Source organism: Nannospalax galili, unplaced genomic scaffold (assembly GCF_000622305.1).
Source record: "Nannospalax galili isolate Female #2095 unplaced genomic scaffold, S.galili_v1.0 scaffold238, whole genome shotgun sequence".
Lineage (NCBI taxonomy): Eukaryota > Metazoa > Chordata > Mammalia > Rodentia > Spalacidae > Nannospalax > Nannospalax galili.
This window is the reverse complement of record NW_008341888.1, coordinates 438,729-451,620: the sequence shown is the minus strand read 5'-3', so window position 1 is coordinate 451,620 and position 12,892 is coordinate 438,729. Positions and strand designations below refer to the sequence as shown.

Genomic DNA, 12,892 nt, shown 5'->3' with positions numbered 1-12,892 from the left:
ATTTTTTTAAAAAATTTATTTATTATTTTTATTTTATGTGTATGTGTGTATTGCCTGCCTGTAGGTAAGAGTACTTGTGTTGTGCAATGCCCGCGGAAGACAGAAGTGGCCGTCGGATCCACTGGGACTGGAGTTATGGACAGTTGTTAGCTGCCATGTGGGTGCTGGTATTCAAACCCAGGTCTTCTGCAAGAACAGCAAGTGTTCTTAACAGCTGAGCCATCTCTCCAGGCCCTGATCATAGATTTTATATAGGCAAAATGAGATATGCATATAAAGAAAATATACAGATACTTGACATGAGGGATGAAGCAAGACTGGGAGAAGAAATTTGAATAGTGGGTTGGGGAAAAATTGATGGTAAGAATAAGGTCAAAGGACATGATATACTTGTATGAAAATGTTTATGAAATCCATTACTATGTAGAATGAATACATGCAAATAATATATTATCATGATTGGCTTGCTGTTGATTAGAAAATTATTCATCTTCCACCAACTGAGGCAGCATTTTCCATGGGTCATGGATTTCAACTTCCATGTACATTTAAGATGGTCACTTTTGTATTGCACAACTCAGCCATGATAGTTAACTGTTAATGGTCAACTTGATGAAATCTAAATCATGTAGGATGCACCTAGAAGCAATGAGCATACTTGCAGAGAATTATATTGATTGCTTAATTGAGGTGGGAATACCATTCCACTGTGGATGGCACCATCTTCGATTGGAATCCTGGATAGTATAAATTAAGAAAGAGAACTGAAAAAAGCACATATCCATGCCTGTCTGCTTTCTAACTATGTCTGTCTAACTATGACTTCCTCACCATGATGAAGAGTACTTTGAACTGTGAACTAAAATAAGTCTTTTTTTGCCTTAAGTTGTGTTTGTCATGGTGTTTTATCACAATAGGAAAAGAAACTAAAATGGAAATTGGCAGATAAATGAGGGTCATTGCTTTGGTAAACCTAATCATGTGGTTCATAGGCCTTTGGATCTGGTTTGTGTCTAGCATATGGAAGAGTTTGGAATTTGGGCTTAGAAAAGCCCTTTGAATGCTGTAGATAGAATTTAGTGGTCCTATTCCAGTGGGACCTTGAAATAAAAGACTTCTGAGAGGGAGATGCACAGTGGTGGCCTAATTCATGAGGTTTCAGAGGGGCATAAGGACTCTGTAAATAACCATGTTAGGGGTCAGCTGTGTAATACTTTGTCCAAAAATCTGGCTTCATTCAGTCCATATCCTGAGAACTTGAGTGCATTTGTAATGTTTGGTGAAGGAGAGGTGTGAGAGGAAGCGCACATTCATTGTTCTCTGTTTCTGATTATGGATGTGATATGATCAGATGCTTCAATCTCCTGCCACCTCTTCGGATTACTATGATGGATTGTACCTTGAAGTCTGAGCCAAAATAAACCCTTTCTCCCTTAAGTTGCTTTAGTTGGGGTATTTTATCACAACAGAAATGGATCTAAGCCAAGATTTGCTTATATTCCTCATTTGGGTAAAACTTTTTCTGAGGCCTCATGACATAATAATATTATACCCATTTGTTTTTTCTTCTATAATATAAGAAGCTTTAAAACTCTATTATATTCAAAAAGAAAGGTCTAGAATAAAAGAAGTTTATAGAGACCCCCTTAATATCTTAGAGACTCAAATTACCACAGAATTTAATAGTAAAATCAGCATCTCTGGGGGAGGAACCTTCAATTTCAAAACTTCCCTTTTGTTTCACTTAAAGTTTTCAGATGAAAGTCTGTACATGACAGTAAGTTAATCCTGCCAGGGTGGGGGACAATATTAAGGTTATGAAATCCTTCAAATTTGGATTTGGCATACTCATCATTTCTTTCTGAAAAATAACTTTGTTTTTTAGGCATTTTGCTTTCTCCACCCATGCCTAAGGCTACTCCAACAATGTAGTTCGAATATGGTTCTAAGAACTTGATATGTTCGAATTAGTATTGTCAAAGATAAGTATATGAAGAAGCAATCTTTAATCCCAAAGGAGACTACAAATCCTACATTTAGTCACCTTTATGAGAGCTCTTATTAAGCACAGTTGTTTTGGTGACCTGAAATCATTGCATTTTGATGACCCAATAAGGTTTTTACTGATTCTCAAAGAAATTCATATTAATGCCATTCTTTAATTCTTAAAACAGACAATATGGCAAAACATAGCAATGTAGCCTAGACACTCCAATCTAACTTGGAAACATCTACCTCATATAGCCAACCTAAAGTCTTGTGTGACTCACACATATGCATGCATACACATAAAAAGAAAAAAAAAAGGAAGATGATGATAGAGTAAGATGGGCGTGTGCATTGCAGGAAGCTCAGTGCATTCTTGACACATTTTCTTTCTAAGCACTACAGCAAAGGCACATGACCTTTTATGTATTTAGATGGAAATATCATTCATTGTATTCATGGGATATAATGATATCTGGAAGCATACTATCTTCTGTAAGTTTAACAAACTGTGGAATAACTATCTCATAGCCAGCAGAGTACTGGAAATGGATCTCCCTAAGAAGTAGATGCCAGAAGACTGAAGCAGGCAGAAGTCATGGTAAGGAGTAAAATAAGCTAGAAAGAGAATGAGGAGTTGATGTATAAAGTGATACTTACTGCTTTTTGTAAAAGGTGAATAGGATTTTAGAAAAATCACAATTCATTTTTAAAGGCAAAATGAAATTCTAAAAGTTAAGCTGCTTTTGAATAGCCTATACTTTAGCTGTTCAGAACACACTGAGAAAACTTTGGTAATACGTGGCAAATTAAAGTCAGACACTCTGTTCCTGATTGAAGAAGTGTACAAATCATGGAAATTCTGAATTTATCAAAGCCAAAATTTGAATTTACTTTGCCCACAATATCCTCTGAGGCAAATGCTTTCCCAAACAACTGAGTGATGCTGACGAACATTTCTACCTCCCATTAGAGGTAAACGATTTTGTTTTTTTTTCCTGTTTTCCTGAATAAACTACGTTACTTCCTCTTGTAGCTGTACAAGCCTGCAGTTCACTACAGGATATCTGGGTAGAAAGGGTAAGATTCTTGGCTTTCTCTTCATACATTCAAAAATAGAACTAAAAAACCTCTGTGAACTGAAAACGACAGTGTGAATTTCTGCTGCTTCCACTGAAAACTTAATTCTGAATCTGCTAATATTTTACTTTGGGGGGCATATATTATTATGAAGAATGGAGACTTCAGTGAGGTAATATCTATTTATAAGTTTAAGTGATTAAAATGTTCGCCGAAACTGCTGTATGCTTTCTGAAAGGAAATGTGGCTGTCTAGATAGAAAACTCCTTTCTCTACAATTTAATATACCACTGACAAAAACCAGGGGTCCAGACTTCTATTAAACACTGTTCCTAACAAATCTCTGCTAAAATTAAGATTTTAGTTAATTAACTGCATTTTTGTTAGTGTGAGCCAAGGAAAGAAAATAAACTTTCAATTTTAAATCTATGGTTTGTGTCAGCCAAATTAAGCAGCATTCAAAAAATAAATGTATCTAAGTGCCTAAATCTTTTCATAAGATGAGACTTGACATGTTTTCTTGGATTGGGACATTTTCCATGCATGCATTTTCCGGTGGGATGTGATGGCTTCAAATAGCACGAAAGGATTTTCATCAAAGCCCTAGAAACTAGCACAGCTGTCAAGTCTCAATGGGGCTGATTCTCAACTTACAATGAACATTTTTTTGGATGTATTTTTAATTTGAGAACATGGGAAACATTTTAGGAAAGAGTTCCAAGTATTTTGCTGTTCTTTTCAGAAGGAATTTTTTCCATCTTCTTACTTGAAATAATGGAATAGTTGTTATTTTTCTAAAGTATGCTAATTTCACACATGGAGTTAGATCCTTAAATGTGTGAGATTACTCACAATATGTAAAATTACATATGATCCTAGATAAGACAGTGTAAGCCGCAGTAAAATATTAGTGAAACTTATCTATACTACTACCTTCCTTCTCTTTAAGTGAGCAAATCAATATATTTAAATTCTCCAGATTGAAGTGTTGGGGATTACCAAATTACCCTTTTAAAAAGATTCCTACATGAAGTTTTTCTGTGAAATAGTACGATAAATGCTTTATTGCACTACTTTTCTTTTTCCAGAAACAAAATGAAACTAACAGCTGTAGACTACATGACCATGACTCACAGGATGGTACTAAGTTCTGTACATCATGGCTGCCAAGTGGCATCATAATGTCAGATATTGAAAGAAACTCTGCCTAATCTCTCTGACCACAAGTATGGGTGGGACATTTTTCCTACAACAAAGTACTTCCAAAATGCCTGAGATGTGGGATAGTATGAAATTCAGACAGGCTAAGCAGCTGCTTGACTCTGAGAACCTCCAGTAGAGCTGAAATTACCAGTACTCCTTGGACAGACACTCCCCAGAAACTGAGTTTTGATGGGATCCTGAAGAAAAGATATCCTCAGTAGACTTAAAAGCTCTGGAGTTTTTCCCCCAGTCAGTTCCTCACCACCACACACCCAGTGAGTTTACTGAGAAAGATTGGCTATTCAACCAGCTGCTGAGCTTGGATGAGGGAAGAAGGAAATTAATCATCTATGTGTTCCTAACCTTTGAGTTTAGCCCAAGGCTGGAGCTTAGTAGGGACCAGACATTTGCTGAATTGTAGAACCCTAGGGGAAGGGAGAGGCTTCGGTTGGCTGACTCTATGTTGAGGTCTTGCTTTCTGCAGCTGTGAATGTGTGTGTCCTAGAAGACTGAGAAAGAAATTATTCACTACAGTGTGAGACATTTTTCCACTTGGTCAAACTTATTGCTCAAGATTGGAAAAATAATACTTGTATGAAGTTTCTAGTGGTATAAAATTATAATATACCATTAAAGTTAGACTTACAAATTGGCAAGTGCTTAAGCTTATTATTTTGAGGCTGGGAAAAAAAATCCTCTGAACTGGATATGTCTCCTCCTCCTGCCTGTGTTTCTGTCTGCCTCTAACCAGAAATGTCACTATCAATAATCTGTTGCCTGAGGTTACTTATGGTCTCTACCCCTCTCTCTCAAAAATTCCTGTATCTAGAAATGCAAATGATTCTAGTCATAGTAAAAGGGTATGTTAGTGAAACAAGGAAAGTTGGTACTTAGAAAAGTAGTAGGTAATTTAAAAAAAGATAGTACAGCCGAGTGTAAAGGGGACTTTTTTGACCATATACATCCCGCCTACTTATTAACCAGGAGTGCAGTTATAATATATTAGATACATAATAACCAAAGACTACAACTAGGAATATCCCAGAAAGTGAAAAACGCCAATCATAGGGTAATATTTCTTTCTTTCTTTCTATTTTTTTTTTGGTCTTTTTGAGACAGGGTCTCCCTGTAGCCAGCTGTCCTGGAACTCTCTATGTAGACCAGGCTGGCCTTGAACTTACAGAGATCCGCCTGCCTCCGCCTCCCGAGTGCTAGGATAAAAGGCATGCGCCAACTAAATTACAAATATGTGGCCTAATTTACTTTGGTAAATTTTGTATATTTTCAATAATTTATTTTCCTCTTAAAATATTTTCAAATGGCAAATGATACTGTGTATTTATGAGCTACAGTATGATCTTTTGATTACTAACTTATCTTTTTTTGCAAAAAATATGAAAAATGTATTCTTTTGAGACGGGTATTCATGATGTAGCCCCAGCTGGCCTGGAACTCACTATGCAGACCAAATTGGCTTTGACCTCACAGAGATCCATCTGCCTCTCCCTCCTGAGTGCTGGGATTAAAGGCCTGTACCACCACACCCAGCCCCCCCAAATGTACTTTTTTTTTAGCAATTTTTTACTATACGTTATTATTTATTCTGATCAACATGTAGTGAATTTGATTACTACAATTTTTTTCTTGTTTAAAATTACACCCTTTAATCAATATTTTCCCTGTCTCTATCCCCACCCGCCTTCATCCTCTGGTACCCATTTTTCTATTGTTTCTTAAGACCAACTTTTATTTCACATGTAAATAAGATTATATAAGATTTGTTATTTGTATCTTATTTATTTCACATAGAAATACCATTCTTCAGTTCCACCCATGTTGCTATAACATAATTTCCTTATTTCAATGTTGTACAGTATTTCCTTATGTATACATGGCACATTTTTTAACCCATTCACCTATTTTGAGGCACATTGCTTTAATATCTCGACTATTTGAATAATCATGAAAGTAGAAGAAGAATGTGGATATCTGTCTTCAACATACTGACTTCAAGTATTTGGATATATTCTCAGACTTGGAATTGCTGGGTCATATGTTTCTATTTGAGCTTCTTGATGAAATTCTATGCTATTTAAAAATATTTCATTGATTCTTTGAGAAATTGATACATGTGTTTTGATCATATTCCTGCTCCCCTCCCCATCACCCTTTAGACCTATTTATTCCACCTTCCTAACCCTGCTCATTTCAACTCCTCCATTTTTTAGTATTTTTAATTTTCAAAAGTGACTGCATTGATTTACATTCCCACCAGAAGTGTGCAAGGTTTCCTTTTCTATATAGTTTCTTTGTTTTGGCTTTGGACTGGAGCAATGCTGAAACATTTGTGTGGGCAAGTCAGAGAGCTCAGGGTTGGACTTAACAGTAAAGCTTCCTGAATGTCTCACTTGAGAACTGACTTTCAAAGAAGATTCAGTTCAGTGGTTGCAAAAGTCTTGCATGGCTTTCCTGAGATATTTTTGAAGTTTTGGTAACTGAATTTTTTAAAACAAGAGAGTGATATTTAAGACTAACAGAACCAAATCAGAAGCCTACTTCTTAATTTTGGATCACACTCATTAAAATCAATAGCAAACAGAATCAAGGTTTGGGAGATATAATGTTCTTTTTTTCCTCAGAATTTATTATAATGAAATATCTGAGTTAAGTCTTTTTATTTTCCTTATTGAGCTAGCCAATTTTGCCTTAATAAATCTGAGCAAGTGGTCTTTTAACAAGCTGTTTAACATATAAATGTTTTTAGTTTCACAAGAAATTGAGCTTTTCCTAATGATAAGATCTTTCCAAACTACAGTATGTTATTAAAAGCAGAAAGTTGAAATTGATCTAATATCATTAATTAGACCACAGACATTACTTATATTCACAAGTTTTGACAAATAATCATATGTATGTGTTTAGTTCAATAAACTTTTATCATATACTTTTATCACATTTGTATAAACAACATCACAATTGATATTTGGAACTCTTTCCTTATCAGAAAAGTTCTTTTGTACTATACCTTCACATCAGATCCTGTCCTAGTCTATAGCACTTCGATAACTTTACAAATAACACTTTTTCATCTCAATTTTTAATTTTGAGCATATCATATTAATGCGGTTAAACACTATATAATCCTTTCAGATTGGTCTTATGCACATGTCTTGTGTCTTTTAAAATGTATGCTCTTCCTTATTTCTATTGGTTCACTTCTGTTGATAAACACAAAATCAGCATGGGGATATGCCAAAGATTATTTATTTATTCATCCACTAAAAATATTTAGTTGTTTCTTTTCTTTTATGGGTATTACAGATAAAACTGCAGAGAGCATTTATGTACATATTTCTTAAGGATATGGTTTTATTTTTCTGTGGTATCTACTTAGAAGTAGAATTTCTAAACTTTATAGTAAGTGCACTTTTAGTTTTTCCTTTCAAAAGGTCTCAAATATCGTTCCAAAGCAGTTATCCCTTTCCTAAGAAAAGTAATGTATGAAATTGTTCTGCCTCCTCATCAGCATTTGCTGTTGTCAATATTTTATTTTAGTCTAGTATGTATGAAATGATAACTCATTATGATTTTAAATAGAATTTCTCTAAAGGTACTAATGTTGAGCGCATGTGAGCATGTGTGTGTGTGTGTGTGTGTGTGTGTGTGTGTGTGTTTGTGTGTGTGCAATTTTCACAGTTGAATTTTAGTGAAATATTTGTTCATGTTCTTTGGCTGTTTTCTAGTTACATTTGTTTTCTTCATGTTCAGTGTTAAGAGTTTTCTGTATTATATATATTAAATACAATTTTAATGGAGTTGTAGTTTGCAAGCCTTTTCTTCAAATCTGTGCCTTGCCCTTTCACCATCTTTTTTTCCTATTGTTATTTTTGGAGAATTTCATGCATCAGCACTGTATGTCATTTTCACCTTCTACCCTTCAGCTTCTGTTTCCCCCACTCTCTTTCAGTTTTATAACCTCTTCTTTAATTATTATTGTTCACAGACCACACACACACACACACACACACACACACACACAGAGAGAGAGAGAGAGAGAGGGAGAGAGAGAGAGAGAGAGGGAGAGAGAGTTCACTTAGTGTTAGCCTGCTCTTTCATAGAGCAGAGTCTTTCATTATAATGAAGTCCAATTTATTAATTTGTTTTTCTTCATGGATCATCATTTTGTATTAAGTTCACTAAGACTTAGATTTTGAAGACTTTCCTCTATGTTTTATAGCATTATATTTTATATTTCGGTATGCTCCATTTTAAGTTTAACATAGTTTGTGAAGTCAAGGTTAATATTAGTGTATTTTTTGTTAATATAAAAATATATAGCAGTGAAAACATGATTTGTTGAAAGGCTGCATTTTTTCACTTTAAAAAATAGGTGTGCATTTATGTTTAGAACTATTATTTTCTATTTAATGTGTTTAATACATCTTTTAAATCTTCCAACCATACCATACTCTCTTGATTACTGTAAGCATATTGGAAGTTGTAGCTGAGTGTAGAGGGCCATTGTAATCAGACTTGCTTGTGAGACTGAGGCAAATGAGTTCAAGGGTTTCCTGTGATACTGAGCAAGTTCAATGCCAATCTGAGATTTTTATTCAAACCCTGTCCAAATTTTAGAATATAAAAATTAACAAAATCATGTACAATGATTTTTCTGTTTTTTGTCTTTCATATTTATTTTAACTATTTTAATAGCTTTGCATCACCATATGGATTTTAAAATAAGCTCTTTCTTGATCTACATATGCTCTGGGGTTTTGAGGGGAATCCTACTAAACCTATATATAAATCTGGGGAATATTTACATGTATACTTTTCTATATAAAGTTTTATATTATTGATAATTTTGTATGAGTACATTGTATTTGTATCATTGCCAACCCTCCCTAGCCCCAATCCAACTTACCCCAACTCCATCTCAGATTTATGATATGACCTCTTTTCTATAATATTGCTACACATACATGCTAATCAATGGATGTGGATGCTGAGGGAGGGAAGAGAGAGAGAGAGAGAGAGAGAGAGAGAGAGAGAGAGAGATTGATTCACCTAACCTACTGAGTTTAGTGCTGCATATGTGTATGTGTGTTTAGGGCTAACTACTTGGAGTTGGACAGCTTACACATTTTAAATCTCCTAACCAATGGACACATTGTGTTTCTATGTAAGCCTGATTATTTTATCAACATTTTGTAGATTTCAGTATATAATTCATGTATATGTTTTGTTAGATGTATTATAACCAAGCATTCAAAATTATCAATTATTTCCCTCATTTTTAGTAGATTACATCTTGTTTTATACATGTTAAGCCATTGTCTGAAAATAGAGAAAGCTTATTATTTTTTGGGGTTTTTTATTTGCCTTTTTTTCTTTTCCTTATTACATAGCTACAATTTCTAGTAATATTCTTGAATAAAATACACTATATGCTACTGATTTTCTTGAAATCGCTTTATGTGTTTCATAATTCTGTATGATACTAAGTATAGGATTTGAGATAGTTTTCATCTATTTCTCATTTTTAGAGAGGTTTTAGAATGTCTAGATATCGTAGTTTATCAAATTCCTTTCTTTCACTAGTTGATATGCTCCTGTGATTTTTCTTCTTTAACACATAAATATAGTTGACCACAGTGTTTAGTTTTAAAACACCAACTCAACTTTACATTCATAGAGTACATTTTATGGGATCATTTTGTATAGTTATTTTTTATGTGTCAGCAAACTATATCCCCATTCTAGCATGTCATATTTTATTCATCCAGTTTTTATTGATGGACTTATGGCTTATTTCTGCTTTTGACTATGAATGTTACTGCTATTATATTAATGTATGAATTTTATCATGTTTAAGGTTTTAATTTCTCTTGGTTATACACATAGAATCGAAATGTATGGGTAATATGGCAAACAGCTTGAGGCACTTCCAACCTGTTTTACAAAACAGCTGCAACATTTGACAATCCAGCCAGCAATGAATAAAGACTCTCACTGCTATACATATACATGTTCTCTAATATTTCTTATTGTTTTATTTTTAATTTTAATTATCCCAGGGAGAATGAATTGTTAGCTCACAGTTTTGGTTTGCATTTCTTTCTCTTTTTTTCTGGCTTCTTTTATTTTATTTTATTTTTTTTAACAAAAAGAGGTGACCTGTGTTTTTTTTAAACACCTTAAGTGATTTCCACATCACAGGGCTCTTACATACAGTTATAGGGAACCTGTTATCTAGAAACCGTTACTGCCATTACGTTTTTGCTGTTCTACATACTTAGACTTACAGTGCTTGCAAAGGGAAACCAAGCAGCTGCAAACAGAGGTGACATGTATTTTTCTTAAACACCCAAAATAACTTCCACATCACAGCACACTTACATACAAGTTATAAGGAATGTGTTGTGTAGAAACCATTGCAGCCCTTTCATTTTCATTATACTAAATACATAGATAGGCTTATAGTGTTTGGTAAAGGAAAGGAAGCAGTTACAAACACAAGTGACATGTATTTTTCTAAAAATCCCTGAGTCACCTCCACATCAGAGCCCTCTTCCATACAACTTAAAAGGAACACGTTATATAGAAACCAATACGGCAATTTTCTTTTCCCTGTACTAAATACATAGCTAGACTTATAGTGTTTACTTATGAAAAGAAAGCATTTATGAGCAGAGGTGACATGTAGTTTTCTTTTTTTATATCTTTTTAAAACATATTTTTTCTTAGTCAAAGCATATATTTGAACATATATTATGGAGCAAGCTCTACACTGAATTATTTACATGTATTAATTCATTGTACAATCACTCTGAAAGGTAATAGCCAGCTAAATCTTGGACTTGTAGTCTTATCTACAATTCTGTAAAGATTTTATCTAATCCTTAAAAGATTTTAGGGTTACCTCTTCAGAGGGGCGAATGTTAGAAGGATATTGGTGGGGGAGGTGTTAGAAAAAGGGTTGGGGAGGTACTGTGAGGTGGCTTCAGGTATTAAAGCTGGCAGGGGATCTTATCGACAGGTGAACCAATATTTCAAGACCAACTTCTCTTTTCCAACAGAAACTTGGTTTGCATTTCTTAATGGAGAAGGTCATATTTCACATGATTCTTTGTCCATTCACAGAATTTGTGATGTGTAGTCAAATTCTGTATTCATTTTAGTATTTTTATGTACATATTTTTTATTAGCTTTTAAAATTTCATACATTTCCCACTTAAATCCAGACCCTGTCCCCCATCCAGGCCTCCCCATATCCAACCACCGAATCCTATGCACTCTGCCATACATGCTGCTTTTAAAAATATTTATTTATTTACTATTTTTATTTTATGTGTATGAGTGTAATGCCTGCATGTTTGCACTCATGTCATGCAATGCCCATGCAGGTCAGTAGAGGGCATAGAATTCCCTGAAACTGTAGTTACAGAGGGTTGTTAGCAACCCTGTGGGTGCTGGGCACTGAACTGGGTACTCTACAACAGTACCTGTTGCTCTTAACCACTGAGTCATCTCTCCAGCCTTTTTTGTTGCTTTTTATTTGTTAAATTGCCAGAGTTTTGAAAAACATTTTTAACATGACTCTTATGAAACATTATTTGCAATTATTTTCACCCATTATGTTGATGTGCTTTCACTTTAACTATTTTTACATATATTTATTCATTTATTTATCCATTTATTTGTGTGTGTGTGTGTGTGTGTGTGTGTGTGTGTGTAGGGGCATGGAAGCATGGCACCCTTGCAGAAATCAAAAGAGAACTAGTGGCAGTCAGTTTCCACCTTCTGCCATGTGGGTTTCAGGACTGAGCTCAGGTGGTCAGGCTTGGTGGCAATCATTTTGACAGCTCTCTTCTCATTTTCGTGATGTGTCCTTTGAAATACAAACTTTAAATTTTTTATATTGTTAAGTCTAGTTCATCTGTTGTCTAATCTTTTGCTGCTTATCACTGAATTGAGAATGGTATAAAAGAAGCAACCGTGTAACCCAAGACCATAAAATATACTATAGTAATGTCGTAGCATTATGCACAGACACATACACAGTGTGTGAGTAGTGAGTGTGTGAATGTGGGGAGAGAGAGAGAGAGAGTGTGTGTGAATGTGGGGAGAGAGAGAGAGAGAGAGAGAGAGAGAGAGAGAGAGAGAGAGAGGTGTTATTGTATTATTGTAAGAACCTGGCTTACACAATTGTGGCCACTTACTAGGAAGCTTTAAAATTCTTAAAGGAGGATGCCAGGAAGAAGAGGTCAGTGCCTTTAAAGATATGTTTATATTTCTGTCGATATGTTAAAGTTTTTCTTTTTAAAAGAAGTATACATTCATATTCATGATGATTATTATCAGATAATGGCATACTATATACACTAATGTTTTGAGCTTGGGTCTCAATATGTAGCTCTGGATGGCATGGAACTCATTATGTAGATGAGGCTGACCTTAGATTCATGGTGAGCCACCCCCCTCTGCCTCCCAAGTGCTGGGATTAAGGCCTGGGCCACCATGCCTGGCCCCTAGCTACATTTTTATAACACTTGTTTACTCTCTATCTATCATCTATCTATCTATCTATCTATCTATCTATCTATCTATCTATCTATCTATC

At 34.7% G+C, this 12,892-nt stretch overlaps 1 protein-coding gene across 1 annotated transcript in view; it reads left to right on the top strand.

The window, feature by feature from the left end:
• Positions 1-3,044: 3,044 nt before the first annotated feature.
• The window catches only part of LOC103737816 (putative P2Y purinoceptor 10), a 28,704-nt gene continuing 18,856 nt past the window's right edge, over positions 3,045-12,892 (top strand). Inside the window, 1 exon segment of the mRNA XM_029565673.1 lies at positions 3,045-3,066. The gene's annotated coding sequence lies outside the window, so the exon portion shown is untranslated.